This window comes from Kogia breviceps, chromosome 11, assembly GCF_026419965.1.
Source record: "Kogia breviceps isolate mKogBre1 chromosome 11, mKogBre1 haplotype 1, whole genome shotgun sequence".
In the NCBI taxonomy this organism is placed as follows: Eukaryota; Metazoa; Chordata; class Mammalia; order Artiodactyla; family Physeteridae; genus Kogia; species Kogia breviceps.
The window spans coordinates 27,687,978-27,708,462 of record NC_081320.1 but is presented as its reverse complement, the minus strand read 5'-3'; the positions used below and the strand labels follow the sequence as shown (position 1 = coordinate 27,708,462).

Below are 20,485 nucleotides of genomic sequence, written 5' to 3'. Positions count from 1 at the left end.
CAGAGGGAAGAAGTTGTAGTAGTCTTGCCCACCTTTTCCTAGTAGAAAGGAGTAGAGGATGTCCTTCTCCAGGAGGGCATGGTCAGGATACTGTATGCTTCAGTGAAAATGTGGACTCAATGATATAAATGTACATGTGGCTTTATTCTAGTTTCATGGGGTCTGAATTTGATCTCATGGAAAGGGCTATGTAAATGTTCCACACACATTCTAAGAATGAGTGAATAGGACTGTATACATGTTCCAAACATCCATATCAAAGCTATTAGTGGTGCTTATGCCCAACCTTCTGGACCATAGGAGTACCAGAAGGGTCTGAAGGGCAGTATCTGGTGCGCTCAGAAAGTAACAGCACTTTCTGATTCCTTACGCTATTTCATTGATATTTGATTCATTAGTAAAATCTCTCTTTCTCTCTCTCTCTCTCTCTCTGTCTTTTTTTTTTTCATTCATCCAACCATTCGTTCATTCAACAGACTGAACAACTACTATGTGGCTGGCTCCAGGATATGTGATGGTAATGTGGTGGTGAATCCAACAGTCTTAGTTCCTGTTTTCTTGGAGCTCACTTTATTAGGGGACAGACATTAAAGAAATTATTACACAAAGAAATACATGATTACAAACTATGGTAAGCACCATGTTGGAAAAGAACAGAGTGCTCCAGGAGGGAAAGAGAGGAGACAGTTTAGCTTGGGGGTGTCTAGTGAGGAAGACAGATATGTAGACCCATATCTACTGTATACGACATGCCATTTATTGGTGGGATACTGTTTCCAAGGAAGGAGTGCCTGACCCTTGTATAGCTCTGAGGGAGCGGTTCTAGAAAGCTTCATAAAGGAAGGGATATTTAAGAAGAATCTTGAAGAATAGGTGGAAGGTTTTTTTTTTTTTTTTTAATGTGGAAAGGGAGTAGTGTTGTTCTATGTGAAGAAAACCTGGTGTGTTTATAGGACCCTCATTCAGCAAGGCGTTTGGGCTTCAAGTAGGGGAATAGTGAGAGATGCATCAGGAAAGATTGGTAAGGGCCAACTAACACAGATTAGACTTTATCTTGGAGGCAAGTCACTGGAGGGAATGATGAGTTACCAAGGGGAGTATTCTAGAACAAGTTACCAAGGGTGCAGCAAACTTTTTCGGTGAAGGATCAGATAGTAAATATTTTAAGCTTTGCAGGCCATACAGTTTCTGTTGCAACTACTCACCTCTGCCACTATAGTGTGAAAGCAGTTATAGATGATACATTAAAAAATGAGCATGGCTCTGTTCCAATAAAACTTTATTGACACAAACAGGCAGTGAACTTGATTTACCGGTGAGTTTACCATTCACTGTTCTAGAATGATAATTCTAGAGGCTCACTGGAGATTGGACTGGAGCATGGGGAGAGAATGGAGGCAGGGAGGCCACTTAGGAGTCATTGCTTAAATTCAGGGAAGCTAAGAAGGAGGGACCATGAAGAGAAATGGCTTGTGACATGCTCCAAGGTAAAAATGACAGGACTACATAACCAATTTGATGGGAACATGTCTAGTTGTTTAACCTGTTGGTCACAAGACACTATGCTGGGTGCATTATATAGATTATTAAGCATAATCCTTAAGAATTCTTAATAATATTAAGTTTCATTTCCTATTTTTCAAACTGAGGTTTGGGAATGCTAAGTTTTTTGTCCAAAGTCATGTAGCTGGTATATGGTGGAGCTGAGATTGAACCTGGATCTGGCATCACAGCCCCTGCCATTCCTAAAATGTAGTCTTCTCCCCACCTCTCAGGGTATGTCATGAAGCCTCACTCCATAAGCCTATGCAACTTCCTCCTCTCTCTTCTCTCAGTCCCTGCTAAGACCCACCTAGCCCTTTAAGTTTCTCAATCAGCTTCTGGCATAGCAAGGACTAGAGCTGTGTTTTAGCCGAAAAAACTGTTAGGTATGAGATTATTCTTCTGTGTTTGACAAAGGACGTGCAGCAAAACTCAGACTCCATCTTGAGGTTCTAACCTGATGATTTTTGCATGTTACAATTTGGAGAAGACAGTGTGGTATTAGGTTGTGGACTAGGGAATCCCTGAATTTAAGTGTCTAGATTAGAACATTGTCCTATCCCCTGCCTAATCCCCTAGCCCCTACCCAGGAGATAACTGTCAAATTCAGGTAATAATATCTGATAAGGGAAAACTTGTTGATTTAAACCCTGGAGGTCAAGATTAGCTTCTGAAACAGCAAACTTGACAATTATCGTCAAGGAAATCAATTCAGTTACCATTCTCCCTCAGGTTGTCTAGTAACACCACTGATCATTACTTTAGTGCCTTGTCCGGGTTCAGTAATAGACAGTCTCTGCATCGAATATTTCAAACAGGACAGAGAAATATCCTAGAACAACTGAATTATATCATGGATACAGCAGTCCTTTTAGTGATACCTATTGGACAGCGTTGGGTCACGTGGTACACGGAATGGCGAAGAGACCTCTTGATTGAAGTGAATCAATTGCATGACCCATACCTTGGGCCAGGGAGGATGGACACACAAACAAAGTGGGACTCTTCCAGCAAGGGATAAGGAGGAATGCATGTTGGAGTTAAACACCAGTGCCTGCCACAGTTGTTGATCTGTTTTGACCACCAGCCTGTATTAGTTTCATAGGGCTGCCATAACAAAGTATTACAAACTGGATGTCTTATAACAACAGAAATTTATTGTCTCACAGTTGGGGTGGCTAGAAAAGATATCAGCAGGGTCATGCTCCTTCTGAAGGTACTAGGGAAGTATCTGTGCCAGGTTTCTCCCCTGGCATCTGGAAGCCTTAGGCATTTTTGTTTTCTCCCTGTGTCTCTTCACATTGCCCTCCCTCTCTTTATGTCTGCATTTAAATTTCCCCCTTTTATAAGGACACTAGTCATCTGGAAGGGCCCACTGTAATGACCTCATTTTAACTTGGTTACATCTGTAAAGATCCTACTTCCAAATAAGGTCACATTCTGAGACTTCACCATATCTTTTCTGAGGGACACAATTCAACCTATAACACAGCCCTTTCTCAGGGAGAGTTCAGGACTCCTTCCTCTTACCAAGGTGATTGAGTGCACCTACTCTAAGTTATCTTCATCTGTGGTCATTTTGCTGTTCACTTCCTCTATGTGCTGCTTAGGACATAGGGATTCTGTTTCTGTTTATTCCTAGTTTATTACATTTCAGATGGTTTCTCAGCCTTTGCACTTGTCAGTGTTCTTTAGGCCACACTCACTGCATTTGTCCTTCCACCCTCTCCTTTCCTTACTTTGAACTTTGTTCATTTAACAGTAAGTGTTCATATAACAGTAAGTGTTGAGTTCCTGTTGCATTTCAGGTACTATGCTACGCTCCAAGGATGTAAGGATGAAAAAGGTGAAAAAGACAGTTTCTGCTCTCGGAGTTCTCATGGGAGGCTACACAAGCAAATAGTGTGAAACAGTTGAAGAGGGAAGTGTGTGTGCAGATTCTGAATACTGTGCTGTCCCGAGCGTAGTGTCTGCCTTGTCTCCTTAATGCTGATAAGAGCACCCCAGGTCACTTCAACAGCTTCATCTGCTTGCTGTTTCTTTCCTTTCACTTTGTTCTTCACCCATGTTGATCCACATGCTCTTCTCCAACTATATAGTTTTCCATCTCAAATCTTGTCTTTCTATGTGAATGCTGTCTCTGTTTAATGTGTTCCCCTCCCCCATCCTCAGCCATTATCCAGTTGATTAACTCATGTTTCTTCTTTGAGACTCATCTCTGGGGCTTCCTCTTCCAGGGGGCCGACTATGCCCCCCACCATTCTCTCTTCTCTACCTGTGCTTACCTTTGGAAACAGTACTCCTTTCCCCCAAAGAGACACTGACCAAGGCTTGTTTGTCTTCATATCCCCAGTACTAGTATCATGCCTCTGTTAATAGGTGCTTTATCGATAAACAAGTGAATGAATGAATGATTCCTAGACTGGACTTTGCTTCTGCTTCCCAGGCTGTACTTTTCCTTTGGCATCCTTCCCTCAAAATCATGTCTAGTCACCACTTTTTTTCTACCATGTGTCCAGAGCAGTAGCTCGTGGAATTCTTTCCAACATGCTGACACCTCAGCTATGTTAGCCTTTCTGGTCAGTGGATACATTTGGCTACACATTGACCACCATCTCTTTGGTCTGTCCTGCTTCACACAAAGAAAGTCCTACTTACTTGCATGCAGGAAGATGGTTCTCATAGGTAAAGCAAAACTCCTTCCATGGTCTTCTCTGTTTCTTCATTTCCAAAGTTTCCCCTTTTCTCAATTCTAGAAGCAAGGGACATAGCATTTCTGCTACAATGATTATTTCAACAAGTATTTTTTTGAGCCCCAAGTTTATACCTGAGTTATGCTTGAAGCACATTAACTTTTATCTAGTTTCTGCCTTTCTGATAAAAAAGACCTGCTTCTTTTACTCCTTCCTGCTTAGTATATTGGGTTTCTCCTATGTATTGAATAACACAGTGATTTTCAATTTTTTTTAGCATTAATACTCTTCAAATGAAATCTTATATGGAATATCAATGAGTAAAAGAAGAAGGCAAAATTTTATTGTATATATGTAATTATTTTATTTGATAATTCTAGTTTATAACATAGTTATACATATTTTATATTGGCTGTACAGCCTTGAGAAAATTATGGCAGCCAGGCATTCAAAGTGATAGCACTTTTAAACAGGATACCTTGCAGATTTGGATTATTCTGATTAAAATGATCCAGAAACTGGAAAGAAGAATATAGGAAAATTTGGTTTTAATGTTGACTCATTAATACTATGTAACAGCTGTTGGCATTCTTTAATGATAAGGAATCTAACTGAAAGGAATAGATGAACAAGTTCTTCAATGAATTTTTGTCTTCCTTTGATAGAAAATTCTTCTGTGAAACTTATAGTGCCATTATGAGATGTTAATTATGTTATTAAAACTATTGTGAGAAACTCCAGTGCCTGTTTCTCTTTAGTAATCACTTAAAGCCTTTAACACAGCAAAAAAAATTTAATTTGGCATGTTGAGACCAAACTTCAGTTGTCATTTTCATCACTGACATTCTGGCCCTGCATTGCTGAGTTGGTCTTATTTGGATTTATAAAAACCTTCCAAGCACTCTAAGAATAAAACAAACAGTAATAATACCAATAATACCACAGGGCAACAGGTAATGTGGTCACTTATTATGGTACAGTTTACTATTATATCTTTATGTGAGCATGCACTCAATGGATATCCCTGAGTGTTGCCTGACATTTAATTGAACATGGCATGCTTGAGCCAGAGTTTTATAGCATAAGACTTGCATGGATCTGAATCATTTAATGAAATCTTCAGAACTACAGCTTTCCTAATTAATGACATATCTAATATGTTCAAACATATTCATGGTTTTGGCAAGAGAACCTTTATTCTATGATTGTTCATGTTTGGCATATCACACACTGAATATATCTGTTTATGGTTTAAAAAAATATTTTAAAAAACGTAACCTGAATCAAACATTTGTAGAACACTTGAAACAAATAGATTGAATTCCAGTGTATTTGAGTATGGTGTAAGACAATGGTGGTTTCAAGGAAGCTGCAGAACTGACTTGAGAGGGCCTCCCTGTTAGCATCAGATAAATGTCTGCCCAGCTCATGGCTTTTCATCTCCCAGGTGCTCAGCAGTTTATCTGCTTTGCATTGAATTGAATTGGCACAAAGCAGGTCCTGTGTGGCTATGGACTAGCTCCCCCTGGTGAGGAACCATCAGGAAGGTCTCAGGTGGAAGCTATCCACCTTCTCAAGAATGTACACAGCTCCTGCCAAGGAAGGCTGGCACACCCCTACCTAGAATTTCCATTTTCTCTGGCTCCCTGAGGGACATCCCTGGGTTTCCAGACTCTACCTTGTTTTTGATATACTCTTCTGATTTCCTCAGTGTCCCTGTGCTTATGCTCTGGTTTTAATAATTATAATGTACTTAGAAGTCAGCTTGGGACTGGGAGGCCAAAATGGGAAAGAATCAGATGACCAGGAATGCTTCTTGTTCCCATTTGCGTGTTCCTTGGTAGGGCATTATTTTTGTGAGTTCTCCACTTTTGCAGATGCCTCAGATATACTGGTCTTGGGAGGCCCCACTAGTGGCAGACTGAAGCATTTGCTTGAGGAATACTGGTTAAGAATAAAATGGCAAGTGGGTCCCACAAGTTTGCCATCATGTCCTGCCCTACTTGCAATTCTAGAGAGAAAATCACACAGGATTTGTTCAGAATTATTCAAGCACATGTTGGTTGTTGACCATTAGGGCTGAAATTCTTTTCATGCCCAGTGTGGTATGAATGCTGTGATTCTGTCTGACTACTTCCTGCCAGTCTCCATGACAGTTTCTTCTTTCTCCATCTGACACTGGCAGGCTAGGGTTCAGCCATGAGCTTTTTCCTCTACCTTTGGTATTCTTTGTCAGGGTTACCTCATCTGTTTTCATACTTCAGCTGAGGACTCTCAAATGCCTCTAGTTATCACTCCAGGATCACAATATGACTCCAGACTTCCTTTAGAATGTTATTCCCCCAAACCTCTTTACATTTCTTACAAGCTGGCCAAATTCAATGTTCTTGGGTCTCCCTACACTTCCTTCATGAAGGAGAATCTGATGTAAGGCCCCTAATTTTGAAGAAATCATAGTGTAATGCAAAAATATAGAAAACACATACTTTTACCATATGCAAAAGATTGGCATACAGGGATACAGGGCTGCAAAAGAGGGAGCAATTATGCATGGAGGGGAGAATCAGAGAACGTTCTTAAAGGAGGTGATGTGACATGGATCTTGAAGGGTGGGTAGGACTCAGAAATGCATTAATATAGAGAAGTGCATTCAGTAGAGCAAAACACAGAGGTAGAACTGGGTGGGAAGTATATGAAGAAGAACATGATTCCATTTGCTTGGACTTTGGCTGTGTTGGAAAGGTAGGTTGGGAAGAACATATGAAGGGCCTTTATTTACAGGCTCACACTTGAATTTTAGTCTGTAGGTGATGATTTTAGAACAGAGGAGTGGCATTATTAGAACATTGTTTCTGAATGCTCAGTCTGGCACCAATATATGATCTTGGGGTAGGGGAAGAAGAAAAGGGAAGAACTCTTAAGTTAGGTGAGTGACAATGGGGACAAAATAGTTAGAAGGGATATGAGGTAGAATCTTCAGGGCAAGGGAGATGAAGGGCCTAAGATGACTCCCAAGTTTAAGTGTGAGTGATTGGGAGGCTCAGGATATTGTGAACACTGTAGAGAAAATTGGAAGTAGTTAGGTGGGGTAATGAACTTAGGACACATTGGGCTGGAGAGATCTCTGGGAAATCCAAGTGGAGACTCCCATCCCACCTCACCCATCCTCAGTACTCTAGACTCCCTTTCAGATTAAAATGGTCTGGCTTCCTGCCTTGCTCCTCCCAGCTAGGATCAGCCCCACCTTGGTATGCCCAGGCCTATCTGACTTGAGGCAGTAAATGCTTAAGAGGGTCCTCTGACCCCCTGGGCATATATATTGGGGCATCAATCCTAATAGGTCAACCTAGAGCTGATCTTGAGAACTTTGCAGCCCATCTTCAACCCATGTGCTCTGCTTCACAGGACCAGTTTTTGTTTGTCTCCTTTTCAAATTCTTGTCCCCTTTCTTATGTTCTCACTCATGTAAGCCCTCCTGGGACAGAAACCCCTGCTCCCAGGCTATTGCCAGAGTTCTGATATCCAGGGACAGAACCCAGAGGCTGCAAGCTAGTTTTTAAAGGTAACTTCCTGGGTTTTGACCATTTTTAAGGCCCGTAGGGTTGACTCAATTCCTCTGTCTGCAAGGTCAAATCTTCAGGGCCTGTATCATCCTTAGGGATGGGCCCTGGTTCTCTCCCCACTCCTAGGTGCTACTTCGAATCCAGCACCACATCTCGCCAGTGACTTCCAGGAAATGTGAGGTGTCCAACATGTGCATGGAACACTCTGCATCTTGTACCTACCTGGGACCTTTTATGAAAGCATCTTGCATCCTGCCTCCCAAGTTTTGAACATTCCTTTAGATTAGCACTCCTCTCTCTCTTTTCCCCTGGTTGTCCTCCCACACAACTGGACACCTGACCTTCATGGTACAATGGATCTTTGGATTGCTGGTGCTGATATTTCCTATATTGATTGTTTTTGCTGCTGGTTGCCCCTTGGTTCTGACAGTGTCATCATCCAATTCCATGGGCACTTCCTTTGTGTTTATGGTTTGGGGACTTCAGAAATGAACTGAAACTGGGGAGGGATCTGGGAGTATCCAGAGCCTCTGTGACTGACTTAGTCAAACATCTTCAGTTACTTTCTCCTCATTCTGAAGACTTCACATAAGTAAAACCTTTCCTGGCCAACACCAAATAAATTTTGCATATGCTGCTTGAATTACTATGCATTTACCCCAGTGTGACTTTCTCACAAATTAATATTTCACTGAAACTATTCCTCTGGATAGGCTGACACCAGCAGCTGTGGTAATTCAACATTTGCTTTGTACAATGAAACTTTAGGACAGGATTTTTAAAAAACATTTCTCAGATATGTAGCTCATTTGGAAAAAAATAAGCATTCTTGGCAGAATCCATGTGGCACGAACCAAATATCCCAGCTTGTGTTTCTGTATACTCAGATACAAAGTGATGAGAAAATGCAGTTCTAAATGCCCATCATATAGCATTGGCATATAAAAGTTAGCATTACCATTTACTGAGTACCTACTATGTGCCAGACATCTTACCATGCTCTGCATCCTCAAAAACACCCTGTGAGTGTGCCAAACCAGGCCTGTTGGCCTTCTGATCCATACTCTACCCTGGGTAGGAGGGACTAAACTGGAGGCTGCCTTTCTCAGGCTTAAGGGTGCTCTGGCTTCTTGCTAGGTTTGGCCAAATAGAGTCACCAGTGAGAGGTTGGAGGGTGAGGAAAGCAGATTGTTTCCTTCCTCTCTCTTATCCTCAAGCATCTCCTCCAGTAGTGGCTGCATCTCCATGGTTCCAGCTTCCACTATTTGAGTCCTCCATGGTTCCAGATTCTTTCTGGTGACCCTGGCTCCTCCCTTAGCCCCTTCAGTTACCTTCTGCTTGTTGTTGCTAATCTCTAGTTTACCTCATGGTCCCATCTCATACTTACTCCAACTAATTTCCTCTTTTTAAAGTTCATACCAATTTGAAAAGATCTTTAAATTCTTGACTTCGTCATCTATTGTAGCAGTCTTCAAATCTCAGCTTCTCTATCACTTTCAACCTGTATTTCTATCTTTATCACATGCAACCAGTTCCCTGCATTAAATTTCTTTAGTTGTAAATACTTGAAGCAGTTTCTGTTTCTCTGGTTAAAAGCTGGTTGATGGATTGAGGCTGGAATCATTAGCCTCATTTTAAGGAAACAGGATCAGAGAGGTAAACTAACTTGCTCAGTCTTAAAGACAGGAAATAGTAGAGCTTTGGTTTAAATTCAGGCCTGATCAATCCTGAAGCTTGTGTCCTTTCCCCTACATACTCCTGTGTTCTGTTTCCTGCTGCCACATGAATGGAGTCTAATTTCTCCTATATAATCCCTTCATATTCTGGAAAAAGAAAACTCTCATAACCACCTTCTCCAAGATTTCCCCAGATGAAATGTCCTATGACTCTTCAACTGTTCTTCATGAAAAATAATTTTGAATTTCCCTAACATTTTGGTTGAGTCCTCTGGATTAGTGCTTCTTAAACTTTAATGTGAAGATTATTATTCAGGACAACTCTGGAGATCATGCATTAAAATTTTTTAAAATTAGACTTTTTTTGGATATAATTTTATATTTAGATGCAGTTGCAAGAAATGATGCAGTGATCGCATGTTCCATTACCCAGTTTCCCCAATGATAAATTCTTGCAAAACTATAGTACAATATCACAACCAGGATGTTGACATGATACACTCAAAATACAGAACATTTCCATCATCAGAAGAATCCCACTGTTGCCCTTTTATTGCTATACTTACTTCCTTTTTTACTCTAATCCCTCCTTAATCCCTGAAACCGCTTAATTTATTCACCATTTCTATAATTTTGGCATTTTAAGAATGTTATATAAATAAAGTCATAAAATATGCAACATTTTTGGATTGAGTTTTTTACTCAGTATAATTTTCTGGAGATTTATACTGGTTGTTGTGTACATTAAAACTCTGTTCCTTTTTTCTTGCTGAATAGTGTTTTATGGCATGAAAATACCACAGTTGTTTGAACCTTCACTCCTTGAAGGAAATTTGGGTTGTTAACAGTTTTTAGATATTACAAATAAAACTGCTTTAAATATTTGTGTAGGTTTTTGTGTGAATATAAATCTTCATTTATTTGAAAATAAGTGCCCAGGATTAGTGCAATTGCTGGGCTTTGTGATAGTTGCAACATCCAGTTTTTTGAGAAACTACCAAAGTGTTTTCCAGAGTAGTTGCTTCATTTTACATTTCCATTAGCAATGTATGAGCGATCCAGTTTCTCCATATCTTTGTCAACAATTGATGTTGTCTCTTTTTCAGTTTAGCCATTCTGGTAGATGAGTAGTGGTATCTCATTGTTTTAAATTTGCATTTTCCTAGTGACTAATGATGTTGAATATCTTTTCATGTGCTTATTTGCTACTTCAGTATCTTCTTTGGTGAAATGTCTCTTCATGACTTCATCCCTGTTCTAAATGGATTCTTTGCTTTTTTTTTACTGTTGAGTTTTGAGGATTCTTTATATATTCTAGATACTAGTCCCTTTGGCAGATATATGATTTGCACATTTTTTCCCCACTCTCTAGCTTGTCCTTTCATCCTCTTAACCCAGAAAAAATGTTTTTAATTTTGATGAAATCCAGGTTATCAATTTTCCCTGTTATGCATTGTGATTTTGGTGTCAAGTCTAAGAATTCTTTGCATAGTGCTAGATCCCAAAGATTTTCTTTTTTTTTTCTAAAAGTTTTGTAGTTTTATGTTTTACATTTGGTCTCTGATCTACTCTGAGTAAATTTTTATATAAGATTTAAGACTTAGGTCAAGGTTCACTTTCTTTCCTATGGCTGTCCAGTTTCTCCAGCACCATTTGTTGAAAAGGCATTTTCCTCCCATGAAATGCAAAGCACCTTTGTCAAAAATCAGTTGGGCATATTTGCATGGGTCTATTTCTGGGTTATCTATTCTGCTCCATAGATCTATGTTTCTATCTTTCAGAAGTAACACAGTCTTGATTGATGTAGCTGTATGCTAGTAAGTTTTGAAATTAGGAGGACTTATTCCTCCCAGTTTATTCTTTTTAAACTTATTTTAACCATTCTAGTTCCATTGCATTTTTATAACAATTTTAGCATAATCTTATTTATATCTACCAGAAATCTTGCTGTTTTTTTCATTTTGTTTTGTTGGTTTTGGGGTTTTTTTTGGCTGGGGTTTCAATAAGAATTACATTATACTTGTATATCACTTGGGGGAAAATTAGTATCTACACTATGTTGAGTCTTTCAATCCACAGCCATGGTCCCCTTTCATTTATTTAGATCTTTGATTTCTCTCCATAGCATTATGTAGTTTTCAGCATTCAAGTTCTGATTACGTTATGTTACATTTATATCTAAATGTTTCATTTTTTGAGCAATTGTAAATGGTATTGTATTTTTAATTTCAGTGTCCACATGTTCATTACTAGCATATAGAAATAAACTTGATTTTTGTATATTTTCGCTGTTTATCTTGCCTGTGACCTTACTGAACTCACTTATGTGTTTTAGGGGTTTGTTGCTGTTGTTTGCTTTTTTGTTTTTGTTTTGGGTTTTTAGATTCCTTGGTATGGTCTATGTAGACCATTATGTCATCTGCAAATAGGGACAGTTCTATTTCTTCTTTCTGATCTGTATCTGATCTATACCTAAGGATCTATAACTATAGCTCAGTCTGCTTTCAAGATTTCTTTCTGTGTTTTTAATTTTCAGAAGTTTAATTAAAATATGTTTTGGCATGACTTTCTCTTTTTTTGATAATAGCTATTTTTATTTATTTATTTATTTATGTTTAAATTTTTTTTAGAGTATAGTTGATTTACAATGTTGTGTTAGTTTCAGTTGTACTGCAATGTGAATCAGTTATATATATATACATATATCCGCTCTTTTTTAGATTCTTTTCCTATATAGACCATTACACAGTATTGAGTAGAGTTCCCTATAATATACAGTAGGTCCTTATTAGTTATCTGTTTTATATATAGTCATGTGTATATGTCAATCCCAATCTCTCAATTTTTCCCTCCCACCCCTTTCCCCCTGGTAAGTTTGTTTTCTACATCTTTGACTCTATTTCTGTTTTGTAAATAAGGTCATTTGTACCATTATTTTTTAGATTCCACATATATGTGATATCAAGTTATATCTGTCTTTCTCTGTCTGACTAACTTCACTCAGTATGACAATCTCTATGCCCATCCGTGTTGCTGCAAGTGGCATTAGTTTGTTCTTTTTATGGCTGAGTAATAGTCCATGCTTTATATGTACACATCTTCTTTATCCATTCCTCTGTTGATGGATATTTAGGTTGCTTCCATGTCCTGGCTATTGTAAATAGTGCCGCAGTGAACATTGGGATGCATGTATCTTTTTGAATTATGGTTTTCTCTGGATGTATGCTCAGGAGTGGGATAGCTGGATCATATGGTAGCTCTGTTTTTCATTTTTTAAGGAACCTCCATACTGTTCTCCATAGTGACTGTACCAATTTACATTGCCACCAACAGTGTAGGAGGGTTCTGTTTTCTCCACACCCTCTCCAGCATTTATTGGTTGTAGATTTTAGATGATAGGCATTCTGACCAGTGTGAGGCATAGTTTTGATTTGCATTTCTCTAATAATTAGTGATGTTGAGCATCTTTTCATGTGCTTTTTGGCCATCTGTATGTCTTCTTCTGAGAAATGTCTATTTAGATCTTCTTCCCAATTTTTAATTGGGTTGTTTGTTTTTGATATGGAGCTGTATTACCTGTTTGTATATTTTGGAAATTGATCCCATGTTGGTTGCTTCATTTGAAAATATTTTCTCCCATTCTGAGAGTTGTCTTCATTTTGCTTATGGATTCCTTTGCAGTGCAAAAGCTTTTAAGTTTAATTAGGTCTATTGATTTATTTTTGTTTTTATTTTCATTACTCTAGGAGGTGGATCAAAAATGATCTTGCTGCAACTTATGTCAGAGAGTGTTCTACCTATGTTTTCCTCTAAGAGTTTTATAGTATCTGGCCTTACATTTAGGTCTTTAATCCATTTTGAGCTAATTTTTGTGTATGGCATTAGGGAGTATTCTAATTTCATTCTTTTCCATGTAGCTGTCCTGTTTTCCCAGCACCACTTATTGAAGAGACTGTCTTTTCTTCATTGTATATTCTTGCCTCCTTTGTCATAAATTAGGTAACCATAGGTGCGTGGGTTTATCTCTGGACTTTCTGTCCTGTTGCATTGATCTGTATTTCTGTTTTTGTGCCAGACCATACAGTTTTGATGACTGTAGCTTTGTAGTATAGTCTGAAGTGAGGGACCCTGATTCCTCAGCTCCGTTTCTCTTTCTCAAGGTTGCTTTGGCTACTTGGGATCTTTTGTGTTTCCATACAAATTGTAAAAATTTTTGTTCTAATTCTGTGAAAAATACCATTGGAAATTTGATAGTGATTGCATTGAATCTATAGATTGCTTTGGGTAGTATAGTCATTTTCACAATATTGATTCTTCCAACCTAAGAATGTGGTATATCTCTCCATCTGTTTGCATCATCTTTGATTACTTTCATCAATATCTTATAGTTTTCTAAGTATAGGTATTTTGCCTTCTCAGGTAGATTTATTCCTAGGTATTTTATTCTTTTTGATGCAATGGTAAATGGGATTGTTTCCTTAATTTCTCTTTCTGATCTTTTGTTGTGGTGTATAGGAATGCAAGAGATTTCTGTGTATTAATTTTTTATCCTGCAACTTTACCAAATTCACTGACAAGCTCTAGTAGTTTTCTGGTAGCATCTTTAGGATTTTCTATATATAGTATCATGTCATCTGCAAACAGTGACAATTTTACTTCTTCTTTTCCAGTTTGTATTCCCTTTACTTCTTTTTCTTTTCTGATTGGCATGGATAGGACTTCCAAAACTATGTTGAATAGAAGTGGTGAGAGTGAACATCCTTGTCTTATTCCTGATCTTAGGGCAAATGCTTTCAGTTTTTCACCATTGAGAATTATGTTGCTGTGGGTTTATCGTATATGGCCTTTATTATTTTGAGGTAATTTCCCTCTATGCCCACTTTCTGGAGAATTTTTTTAAACATAAATAGATGTTGAATTTTGTCAAAGCTTTTTCTGCATCTATTGAGATGATCATATGGTTTTTATTCTTCAGTTTGTTCATGTGAGGTATCACATTGATTGATTTGCATATATTGAAGAATCCTTGCATCACTGGGATAAATCCCACTTGATCATGTTGTATTATCCTTTTAATGTGTGGTTAGATTTGGTTTGCTAGTATTTTGTTGAGCATTTTTACATCTATGTTCATCAGTGATATTGGCATGTAATTTTCTTCTTTTGTGATATCTCTGTCTGGTTTTGGTAACAGGGTGATGGTGGACTCATAAGTTAGCTTGGGAGTGTTCCTTCCTCTGCAATTTTTTTGGAAGAATTTCAGAAGGATAGGTATTAGCTCTTCTCTAAATGTTTGATAGAATTCGCCTGCGAAGCCATCTGGTCCTGGATTTTTGTTTGTTGGAAGTTGTTTTAATAACAGTTTCAGTTTCAGTACTTGTGATTGATCTGTTCATATCTTCTATTTCTTCCTGATTCAGTGTTGGAAGGTTGTACTTTTCTAAGAATTTGTCCATTTCTTCTAGGTTGTCCATTTTATTGTCATATAGTTGTTTGTATATAGTAGTCTCTTATGGTCCTTTGTATTTCTGTGGTGTCAGTTGTAACTTTTCCTTTTTTATTTCTAATTTTATTGATTTGAGTCCTCTTTTTTTCTTGATAAGTCTGGCTAAAGGTTAACAATTTTGTTTATCTTCTCAAAGAACCACCTTTTATTTTCATTGATCTTTTGTCTTGTTTTCTTTGTCTCTGTTTCATTTATTTCTGCTCTGATTTTTATGATATAATTCCTTCTACCAACTTTGGGTTTTGTTCTTTTTCTCTGCTTTAGGTGTAAGGTTAGCTTGTTTATTTGAGATTTTTCTTGTTTCTTGAGGTAAAATTGTATTGCTATAAACTTCCCTCTTAGAACTGCTTTTGCCGTGGTGTACCATAGGTTCTCTTTATTTTTTAAAACGAATTAGTTAATTCATTCTTGGCTGTGTTGGGTCTTTGTTGCTGGCTTTCTCTGGTTGTGGTGAGCAGGGGTTATTCTTCATTGCAGCATGTGAGCTTCTCATTGTGGTGGCTTCTCTTGTTGTGGAGCATGGGCTCTAGGCACGCGGGCTTCAGTAGTTGCAGCATGTGGGGTCAGTAGTTGTGGCTTGCAGACTCTAGTGTGCAAGCTCAGTAGTTGTGGCACATGGGCTTAGCTCCATGGTACGTGGGATCTTCCCGGACCAGGGATCGAGCCCATGTCCCCTGCATTGGCAAGCAGGTTCTTAACCACTGTGCCATCACGGAAGTCCCGTGTCCCATAGGTTTTTACTTATTGTGTTTTCATTGTCATTTTTCTCTAGGTAATTTTGGATTTTCTCTTTGATTTCTTCAGCGATTCATTGGTTGTTTAGTAACATACTGTTTAGCCTCCATGTGTTTCTGTTTTTTACAGTTTTTTCCTGTAATTGATTTCTAATCTCATAGTATTGTGGTCGGAAAAGATGCTTGATATGATTTCAATTTTCTTAACTTTACCAAGCCTTGATTTGTGACCCAAGATGTGATCTGTCCTGGAGAATGTTTCGTGTGCACTTGAGAAAAAAGTGTATTCTGCTGCTTTTGGATGGAATGTCTTATAAATGTCAATTAAGTCCATCTGGTCTAATGTGTCATTTAAGGGTTGTGTTTCCTTCTTCATTTTCTGTCTGGATGATCTGTCCTTTGGTGTAAGTGGAGGGTTAAAGACCCCCACTGTTACTGTGTTACTGTTGACTTCCCCTTTTATGGCTATTAGCAATTGCCTTATATATTCAGGTGATCCTATGTTGGGTGCATATATTTTAGAATTGCTATGTCTTTTTCTTGCATGAAACCCTTGATCATTATGTCATGTCTTTCCTTGTCTCTTGTAGCAGTCTTTATTTTAAAGTCTATTTTGTCTGAAATGAGTATTGCTATGCCAACTTTCTTTTGATTTCCATTTCCATGGAATACCTTTTTCCATCCCCTCACTTTCAGTCTGTATGTGTCCTTAGGTCTGAAGTGGGTCTCTTGTAGACAGCATATATATGGTTCTTACTGTTGTATCCATTCACAAGTCTGTGTCTTTTGGTTTGAGAATTTAATCCATTTACATTTAAGGTAATTATTGATATGCATATTACTATTGCCATTTTCTTAATTGTTTTGGGTTTGTTTTTGCTGGTCTTTTTTGTTCCCTTCCTCTTTTGTTCTTTGCTCTCCTCTCTTTTGGTTTGATGACCATCTTTAGTGCTGTGTTTGGGTTGCTTTTTCTTTTTTGTGTGTGTATCTATTGTAGTTTTTTGGTTTGCATTTCCATGAGTTTTTTAAAAAATTAATTAATTTATTTATTTTTGGCTGTGTTGGGTCTTTGTTGCTGTGCATGGGCTTTCTCTAGTTGCAGTGAGCAGGGGCTACTCTTCATTGCAGTGCATGGGCCTCTCATTGTGGTGGCTTCTCATATTGCAGAACATTGGCTCTAGGCACGTGGGCTTCAGTAGTTGTGGCATGCAGGCTAAGTAGTTGTGGCTCATGGGCTGTAGAGCACAGACTCAGTAGTTGTGACACATAGGCTTAGTTGTTCTGTGGCATGTGGTATCTTCCCAGACCAGGACTCAAACCCATGTCCCCTCATTGGCAGGCAGATTCTTAACCACAGTGCCACAAGGGAAGTCCCTCCCATGAGGTTTTGATATAGCAGTCTTTATTTATACAAGGTTGTTTTAAGTTGCTGGTCTCTTAATTTCAAATGCAGTTCCCATTTCCTGCATTTGTACTCTTGTCTTCTTACCATTGCTGGTTTTGATATCATATTTGTGTTTGGATGATTTCCTGCTGTTACTGTGTGTTTGCTTTTACCAGTGAGCTTCCCCATTTGTGATTTTCTTGTTTCTAGTTGTGGCCTCTTTTTTTTTTCTTTGCCTAGAGAGTTTACTGTATCATTTGTCATAAAGCTGGTTTGGTGGTCCTGAAGTCTTTTAGCTTTTACTTGTCTATAAAGCTTTTGATTTTTCTGTTGAATCTGAATGAGAGGCTTGCTGGGTAGAGTATTCTTGGTTGTATTTTTTCCCTTTCCTCACTTTAAATAAATTATGGCACTCCCTTCTGGCCTGCAGAGTTTCTGCTGAAAAGTCGGCTGATAACCTTATGGGAATTCCCTTATACATTATTTGTTGCTTTTCCCTTGTTGCTTTTAATATTTTGTCTCTGTATTTAATTTTTGTTAGTTTGATTACTATGTGTCTCAGCATGTTTATCTTTGGGTTTATCCTGAATGGGACTCCCTACACTTCCTGGACTTGGGTGATTATTTCCTTTCCCATGTTAGGGAATTTTTTGGCTATAATCTCTTCAAATATTTTATCAGGCCCTTCTTTTTCTCTTCTTCCTTTGGACCCCTATAATTCGAATGTTAGTGTATTTAATGTTGTCCCAGAGATCTCTGAGATAGTCTTCATTTCTTTTCATTCTTTTTTCTTCATTCTGTTCTGTGGCAGTGATTTCCACCATTGTATCTTCCTGCTCATTTATCAAATCTTCTGCTTCAGTTATTCTGCTATTGATTCCTTCTAGTGTATTTTTCATTTTAGTTATTGTATTGTTCCTCTCTGTTTGTTCTTTAGTTCTTCTAGGTCTTTGTTAAATATTTCTTGTATCTTCTTGATCCATGCCTCCATTCTTTTTCTGAGATATTGGATCATCTTTACTATCATTACTCTGAATTCTTTTTCAGGTAGATTGCCTATTTCCTCTTCATTTAGTTGTTCTTGTAGGTTTTTACCTAGCTCCTTTGTCTGCAATGTATTCCTCTGTCATCTCATTTTCTCTAACTGTGTTGTGGTCTCCTTTCCACAGGTGGTAGGATTGTATTTCCTCTTGCTTCTGGTGTCTGCCTCCTGTTGGGTGAGTTTGGTCCAGGGGCTTGTGCAGACTTTCTGGTGGGAGGCCCAGGTTCCTGCCTCTGTTGGGTGGAGCTGGGTCTTGTCCCTCTGGTGGGCTGGGCCATGTCAAGCAGTGTGTTTTGGTGTGTCTGTGAGCTTATTATGACTTTAGGCAGCCTGTCTGCTGATGGGTGGTGCTGTGTTCCTGTCTTGCTGGTTGTTTGGCCTGAGTTGTTCCAACACTGGAGCCTGCAGGCTGTTGGGTGGAGCCGGGTATTGGTGTCAAAATGGGGATCTCCAGGAGTGCACATGCCAATTCATATTCCCTAGGGCCTCTGCTACCAGTCCCCTTGCCACACAGTGAGCTACTGCCAATACCTGGTTCCCCAGGAGGCCCTCCAAGACCCCTAGGTAGGTGTATCCCAGGTTCCTATGGAGGTACTGCTTTGTGTTGACACCTTTGTATGTGCCCTCCAAGAGTGGACTCTCTGTTTCCCCCAGACCTGTGGAGCTCTTGCTCTCAAGCCCTGCTGGCCTTCAAGGCTAAATGCTCTAGGGGTTCTCCCTCCTGATGCCAGACCCTCAGACTGTCTTGGAGAGCTATTTTTATATGGGAAGGTCCTTATGTAGCCTTTGTTGCTTAAAAAAATATATATATATGGGTGGTTTTTTTTTTTTTTTTTGGTCCAAGGTCTGGTTTTAGTATGGATGACTGCCGACTGCCACCTCTTTCCTCAGTGTATGCTGGCTGTTATCCCCTTGAATAAGGGGTTTGACTGGTATTGTCATGGCCAGATCCTGCCCTGGATATGGAGTGCAGCCTCCCCTTTGCTCTGTGATTGTCACTGCCCTGTCAGGGGTGTGGTCTGCTCCCTACTTGTTGGAGTAGAAGCCTGTTTCTTAGAAGATCTTTTTCTTAGCTGTGATTCTGATCTGTGGTGTGAGGTAGGTGGGATTGGAGTGCTCCCACTGGGAGAGAATCCACTTAATATTTCTCCTCTATAGCTGTTTACCTGTGAGTGTGCTCTGTTGTGTCCCCTTTCATTCATTGTGTGGGCACACAAGGTATACTGTTGTTGACACTGCTCTCAGTCCTACCTTAACTGTGAGTATGCCGTCAATTGGCCCTGGTGATTCTCATGTGTTGTTTTCACCAGGCCACCATCACAGATCCAGTGAGGTCAGGTCTCAGGACTGCAGTAACCGTGTACCTGGACCTGCTATGGAGGCAGCTCAGACTCTGACCTTGCCCATCCCCTGTATGTGCCCATAAAGCCCACAGGTCCTAAAGCCAGACTCGTCTCAACTGGAGGAGCACTTGTCCATTTGGATGTTCTGCAGACACTGAATTTAGGAAGCTGTCTGTGGAGGTCTAACTCCACAATTTGCACAGCCACAAGGAGAGATTTCAGCTCTTCTTTCTTAGTCACAGAACCCCTAGGGCTCAGCTGTTGTTTCAGCCCCACCTCTGAGTGTGGGCCACCCACCAGCCTCTGCTCTGGAGGCTGCCAGAGTACAGGAGCCTGTCAGGTGGGAGGGAGCTGAGGCAGCAATCCGGGTGAGTGGGCCGCCCAGGCGATTGGGGTGAGCAAGTTACCCAGGCGGGGTGGGGGCAGAGGAGGCAATGGCTGGAGATGTGTGAGCCTGCTCCAGTGGGAGTCCTCCCTAATGCCTGTGGATGCAGGACCAGCACATGAGGAGAGAGGCTGCAATGGCGGCCCTGCCCTTTGCACGTCACTCAGTGATGGTGCTTTTCTTCTATCGTGGTCCGGGCTTCCTCCAGGAGCATTCCAGGTTGCAGAGCTCCTCACTCCCGTCCCTTCAGGCTGTCTCCTCACAGCCAACAGCAGTCCACTCCCCAGGTATGCTCCCCAAACCCCACGTTTTAGTACCCTGTCCCCGTCCACACTGATGGACACATGTCTCAGGCTGGGGCATGCTGGGCTGTGGCATAGACCATTTGAGTAGGTCTCAGTCTGTCCTTCCTGCCACAGACCAGTTGCTGTGCTCTCCTCCAAGCCCCTGAAGCTCCCCTTCTGTCCCAGGTGATCTCCCCACTGGTGAGGGGCCTTCCCCAGATGCAGGAAGCTCTCCTCATCTTCAGCTCCCTGCTAGGGGTGCAGGTCCCATCCTGCTTCCTCTCTTCTTCCTTTTCCCTTCTTCTTTCTTTCATCCTACCTGGTTACATGGGA

General features: G+C 39.9%; 1 protein-coding gene across 6 annotated transcripts in view; it reads left to right on the top strand.

Moving 5' to 3' along the window:
* Window positions 1-20,485, top strand: part of EVA1A (eva-1 homolog A, regulator of programmed cell death) — a 98,574-nt gene that overhangs the window by 21,532 nt on the left and 56,557 nt on the right. Inside the window, exon 1 of one of the 6 annotated variants that reach the window (XM_067007382.1) lies at window positions 18,267-18,315. The exons of the other annotated variants lie outside the window; for them this stretch is intronic. The gene's annotated coding sequence lies outside the window, so the exon portion shown is untranslated. Of the gene's footprint in view, window positions 1-18,266; window positions 18,316-20,485 lie in introns of those variants that run through there. 6 annotated transcript variants of the gene reach the window in all.